The sequence below is a fragment of the Rousettus aegyptiacus genome, unplaced genomic scaffold (assembly GCF_014176215.1).
Source record: "Rousettus aegyptiacus isolate mRouAeg1 unplaced genomic scaffold, mRouAeg1.p scaffold_m13_p_6, whole genome shotgun sequence".
Taxonomy (NCBI): domain Eukaryota; kingdom Metazoa; phylum Chordata; class Mammalia; order Chiroptera; family Pteropodidae; genus Rousettus; species Rousettus aegyptiacus.
The window spans coordinates 663067-669364 of record NW_023416309.1 but is presented as its reverse complement, the minus strand read 5'-3'; the positions used below and the strand labels follow the sequence as shown (position 1 = coordinate 669364).

General features: G+C 39.4%; 1 pseudogene; it reads right to left on the bottom strand.

Annotated features, from left to right (window-relative positions):
• Positions 1–5: 5 nt before the first annotated feature.
• On the bottom strand, positions 6–1941 carry LOC107508902 (annotated as a pseudogene).
• Between the last annotated feature and the right edge of the window lie 4357 nt (positions 1942–6298).

Genomic DNA, 6298 nt, shown 5'->3' with positions numbered 1-6298 from the left:
TGGCGCTAGCGGCCGGTGAGCACGCGCCTCGGAGACTCCGCGCGTCGTGACGTGTCTATGGACGTCACGCCCCGCCCCTGCGCCCCGCTGGCGCTGTCCGCGGTGCTGACCGTCTGGGTCCGAGGCCCCTCAAACCAAGGGCAGACTATAACGCATGACGATTCTGTATAGCTGGGAGACTTGGCAAGCTGTTGAGCCCCGGAACCCCAGTGTCCTCGTCCGAACACTGAGGAGACGTACCAGAAATAAACAACAGTTCGTGTGTATGAGAGGACAGTCTCCGTTTTATCATCCGTAAAACGGGATGCTGTTAAAAGTCCCACTGTCTTAGGGCTATCTTGAAGAAAAGATGAGATAATGAATATAAAGTGCTTATTATAAAGCCTGTTATACATTTTACCCATCCATTGTCCCAGTAATGGAAACCTAGGCTGTCTTCATTTTTTTGTTGCCACAAACAATGCTGCAATAAACATCTTCCTACACATCCCACTATGAACGTGTGAGGAAATTTCTCTGTAATATATACCCAGGAACTGAATTGCTGGGTCATGGGTATTTGTATACAGTACTTGACTCAGAAGTGTCATATTGCCACTCAATTCTATACTCCCATAAACAGTACAAGAGGATTTTCAAGTCTTTATGTCCCAGTCAACAGTTGGCAGTGTTCAACTTTCTAACAGTTGCCAAAATAATGGATGCAATGTCAGGTTATTGCTTTAATCTGCATTTCTCTGATTATCAGCTATTCACATCTCATGTTCTTTGTTAGTTTGGGGAGGTTTCTGTTGTATTTCCATTGGGTTTTGGTTCATGTAGGAACATATTTATCTATGATTTAAACCACCATCAACTCTCCCATGGATTACTGCAACAGCCAACTAACTGGCCTTGCTTCCATACTTGCACCTCTGAATTTTATTTTATTTTATTTTATTTTATGTATTTCTTATTAATACAGTATTTACTTGTCTTCCCTCTGTCAAACCCTGAGCCAATTACTTTCCCCAGGCTGTCTGGGGTTGTATAGGAAAATGGACATACAATGCAGATGAAATGCTGGAGAAAGAACTCTAGGAAGTGAAGATGGCTCTTGCACATAGCGAAGAGGATGAGAAAGGCCACCATCAGGCAAAAAGCCCATGGCCTCTGAGACAGCAAAGCCCAGAATGGCATAGGAGAAGAGCTGTTGCTTCAGAGAAGGATTCCTGGCATAACTAATGATGAGGCTCCCAAACACAGTCCCAATTCCAGCCCCAGAGCCAGCCACCCCTACGGTGGCAGCCCCAGGCCCAATGAACTTCGCTACTGTGTCGAAGTCCCTTAAAATGGCTCTATTTTAGAAGCTGTGGCTAGAAATAAGTGACATCGGGGACATAGGGTTGTCAAGCTGCTGAGGCTCTCATCTGTCAGTGTCTCAGGTAGTTCCAGCACCACTGTAGACAGTGATTGGCTCAGCAGCTGAGAGGTACTCCTGACCAAGGAGGGGGCAGAGACAAACTTGGTGCAGGCATACATTTTCAAGGGATGAGGGACTATGACAGGACAGCTGCTCCTGGGGTAAAGAAGATAGAGTACACTCTTGAATTTTAATCTCAACATGGCAGGCAGAGTTTTCCTTGTAAAACACCAATTCAGATCATGTTGCCTCTTTGCTCAAAACCCTCGAATGACTTCCTATTCCACTCCAAGTAAAAGTCAAACTCCTTACATTTTCTTCTAAGGTCCTTTATCTCATTTCAACTACTTCAGGCAACCATGCTTAATGAAGACAATTAGGAAACCAAAATAAATGTGTAATGTAATACTCTTCATGTTAATTAAAAGCACATGCCCACAAAACTACAACATACATTTCACAAGAAAACATTTAAATAGATATCAAACACATTAATATGGTTGCCTATGGGGGGTATTGTGAGATGTAGAGGTAATTAATCGATTATCCATATCAATACTGATAAGGTGTCATGAATAGAGGAATATAATTAATTCTGCCCTTTACACCAAAGTCCCCTCCCCCAGAGTTGTTTATTTGGAGATATTTTAAAGTTTACATGGCTAAAAATTATCCTTGTTTAATTTACAATTGTATCTCCAGCACGTAGCATAGTGCCCAACTCATAGTATGTTTTCAGTAAATATCTGTTGAATTAATAAATAAATGAGTAACTTGGATCCAAAAAGATAAGTAAGAGTTTGTCTAATGCAGAAGGTTGGAGTTCATTGGGAGTACTTTGATTAAAAGCACAAGAAAATTACTTGGATAGCTTAAGCCAAAAAGGAGAGGACAGGTAGGTTGTCTATAGCACAACTCACAGAACCAGAGCAAAACTGAAGAATTACTCTCAGGAAGCAGGGCCAAACCAGAAACGGACTATCTATTAAAGGCTCTTATGATGTTCAAAATTCAAATTCCAGAAAAATAGAAGTGAAATAATCTGGTCTGGCCTGAAGCAGGAGAGAAGGGCATGGAACCACCCATTTGAAACATACTTAGACTGAGAAGCAAGGCAGATGATTTATAGGATGCTGGTACCACAAGAAATAGAAATGAACACTGGGGAGGAAAAATCAACATATGTGCACCAAAGACCTCCAGCAGGAAAGCATCATAGGCAAAGGCGGACTTGTATAAAGAGCTAGAGGAATGGAAACAGCCTGGATGTGTACAGGGGGCTGGTAGCCTAGGGCAGGTGGGACCCAGTTTTGTATACCATGTTAAGGGGTTTGGACTCTATCCAGTAGGCCATGGGACACCAGCAACATTTTAAACTGTGAAGGACATGTTCAAATTTGCTTTTTGGAAAGCTTTCTCTGGCAACTGGAGGGAGGACAGAGTGGTAACAGTTGAGAGCAAAGATGTATCCAGATGAGAGGCAAAAATACACTGGCAGTAGAGATAAAAGAGGATGTACACTTAGGAATCAGCTTTGTAGGGTTTTGTGGTTGACTAGGCAGAGTAGTGGGGCAATGATAACTCACAGATTTCTGGTTTCAGTGACTTTGGGGGATACTGAATAGAATCTCTTAGTGAACTGAGAAATAGGAAGAGAAGAAAGTTAAGAAAAACGACAGAAAAATTTACTAGTTGGAGCCCCGAATGAGCCACCTAACAAAGATGAAGTGTGTGACATGGAGCAGTAGGCAGGAAAAAAGCCCTAGCAAACCAAAAAGCCCCAGAGACTCCTGTTTGCCCATAGTAGTCTTTGGTCATGAGAGGAAACACGGGGCCATGGACAGAGAGAGAGAAAGCCACATTGGTTGAAGAAAATCTGAGTCACTGAAGGGACTGGGCAGGGCAGCCAAGGACAGAAGCCACAGCTGTGGGAGCCTGCAGGGCTGCCAGACCTTCCAACCTAATTGATGCTCTGCTAATTACACTGATTAAAGCAAACATTTAGGGCAATCAAGTCTCTCATGAGGTTAGCTGCCATTCTTAGAAGACTGAAGAGTTTGATGAATGACTGCAAAGATCTGCAAAAGATCTTCAGAAGCAGACACCTTTCTTTCCTTATGGGTGTGTGTCAGAACATGCAAGTTTGTGTTTATTCTAGTTGTCCAGAATTCAAGTTATACAGGACACAGAGCAAAAGGTGAAAAATCCCCCCTTCAAAATGCCCCAACTTCACCTTAGTTCTCCTCCAGTTGGTGGGGGACTACTGGCCAGATTGGCAAACATCTTCACAGAACTATGTGTATTTTATAAGTACACAGTTATAAAAACATATAATGAATCCACTAGAATATAGTCCTGCAATTTGCTTCTTTTATACCCTCATCTTGAAGATCTTTTTTTAAATCTCAGTATCTGTAGAAACACTCACTTTTTAATGGGTATATTGTATTTGTTTTATGTGTATAGGATTTGTATTTAACTTTTCTCCCGTGGAATAGACATTTAAATTCTTTTTGACATTTACAGGAGGAAAAAAGTCCTATTATGTATAGATCCTTTAGCACATGTGCAATTATTTTAGTAACATTGATTCCTAGAAGTTTAACACTGAGTTAAAAAATATGAATGTTGTAAAATTTTAATAGCTTTTGTTTTGGTAAGACCAATTTATGCTTCCCTGTTAGCATTTAAGAGTTCTCACTTCATTACATTCCTGCCAAGAGTTGTTATTATCAGTCTTTTTAATTTTTGCTAATCTGATAAATGAAAAAAAAATCTCATTTTGTTCCAGTTTGTGTAAAATTGATAAGTAAAGTTGAGAATCTTCTTACATATTGATTATTTTGTACTTCTTTTCTGTGAATTTCCTGTTCATGTTCTTTGCCCATTTTTCTATTGGGTTGTTTACATTTTTCTTATTGTTTATATAAACTCTATATATTATGGATAAAAATAATCTTTATATTGTAAATGTTGCAAATATTTATTTCTCTCAGTCTGTCACTTGTCTTTTAACTTTGTTTACAGATGCTTTAGCCATATGGTAATTTATGTTCTTCATGGGCTAAATTGTGTCCCGTCAAGTTTATGTGTTGATGTCCTAACACCCAGTCCACCAGAATGTGATCGTATTTTGAGATGAAGTCTTTAAAAAGATAATTAAGTTAAAATAAGGTCTTTTGGGTGGACTTAATCTAAAATGACTGGAGTACTTATAAGAAGAGAAAATTTGGACACAGACATCCACACACACAGAGAGCAGACAATGTGAAAACAGGGAAAGAAGACAAACTAAGGAGAGAGGCCTCAAAAGACACCAACCCTGATGACACTTTGATCTTTTCTTCTGGCCTCCAGAACTGTGAGGAAATAAATGTCTGTCGTTTAAGCCTCCCAGTCTGCAGTGCTTTGTTATGGCAGCCTGAGCAAATGACCCAGTGCTCTTGTTGGAGGCTTCATTCCTTGATTTGAGAACCATTCAGGACCCTAGGGTTTTCCCTCAATTCCAGCTTCTCCTGGGCTCAGGCTCCTATCCTCAGACAGTGTAAAACTGGTCCATTTTACTCTCTCAGACAGCTTCTCAAAAGGACTGTTTATAGTTTATGTGCACATTTTTTTTTTTGCTCTTTTCCTCTTCTATCTCATTATATTATTATTTTGAAGAAAGAGAGATCAAAGAAAGAGATCATCTTTCCAGAGACAAATACTGTTAGCTTTTGGAAAAATTTTATCTTCACTTTTTAAAATGAATCTTTTACACTTATAGTTGAGATAATACATTATTTACTTAACAGAATAATTTCTTATGTTATTAAATATTCACAAACCTGATTTTAATGACTGCAAGTGTATTTAATATACCTTTTTTGGTGCTTTCTCCAATATAATATTATTTACTTCTAACATGAGCTGTTCTTTCTCTGTGGCCTCTGACCAGACCTCACACTGTTGCTTAGCTACCATCAAGATTGCCACTCCCACCAAAGTGCCAGGTTGTGTGATAAGCACCTTATGTGTCTTCTCATTTAATCTTCACAACATTTAAGAGATGAGAAAACTGTCACTTGCAGAGGTCACTAGTAGGTGGAGGCAGGGTTATGCTCTATGAAAGAATAAAGAAATATCAAGGTAGAGCTCTGAGACTTCCGGCTCTAGTCTCAACACTCATTTAATGAAGTGGGAAGTTGAGCACCCATCAATGTCCTGATATTGGCATAGCAACACAGAAAAAAGCCAGATGCAGAAGACTGGCATCCTGCCTATCCATCCTGAATCTTTCCATACCCCAGTCTGCTTCTCATCTGCTTCATGTCCTCCTCTAGAGAAGGTACGACTCGGGAGACCTGAATCCTAAGGATTTCTGCAGACAAATCTCTGCCCCAGAAGAGTCCGAATTTCCATCTTCTCCAAACTATAGTTCTGGCATTTGGTGGGTGGTGATTTATAGCTGAAAGCTTCATTAATTCAGTTTCTAATAGATTAGAATCAGTCTATGACTGTTCAATCTCAAAATACATTCAAATTACCCTTAACAATCTATGCACATGGCAGTTTTAAAGCAAACATTAAAATCAGTGATATGGAAAGGGGATATTTTAAAAATTAAATTCTTATTTTTAGATGATTGTAAAAAAGAGAGAGAGAGATGATTGTATTTTCACTTGCAAATTGTTAGAAATAGAGATCCTGTGTACCCTATACCCAGTTTCCTCAGTGGTAACTTCTTGATACAGTTTTGATACATTGATATAGTCAAGATATATAACATTTCCATCACAACTAGAGTCCCTCATGCTGTCCTTTTGTAGCAACATTTGGTGTTATCACTTTTAAAAAAAATTTCAGCCACTTTATAGGTGAGTAGTGATATCTCGTTAAAGTTTTCATCAGTATTCC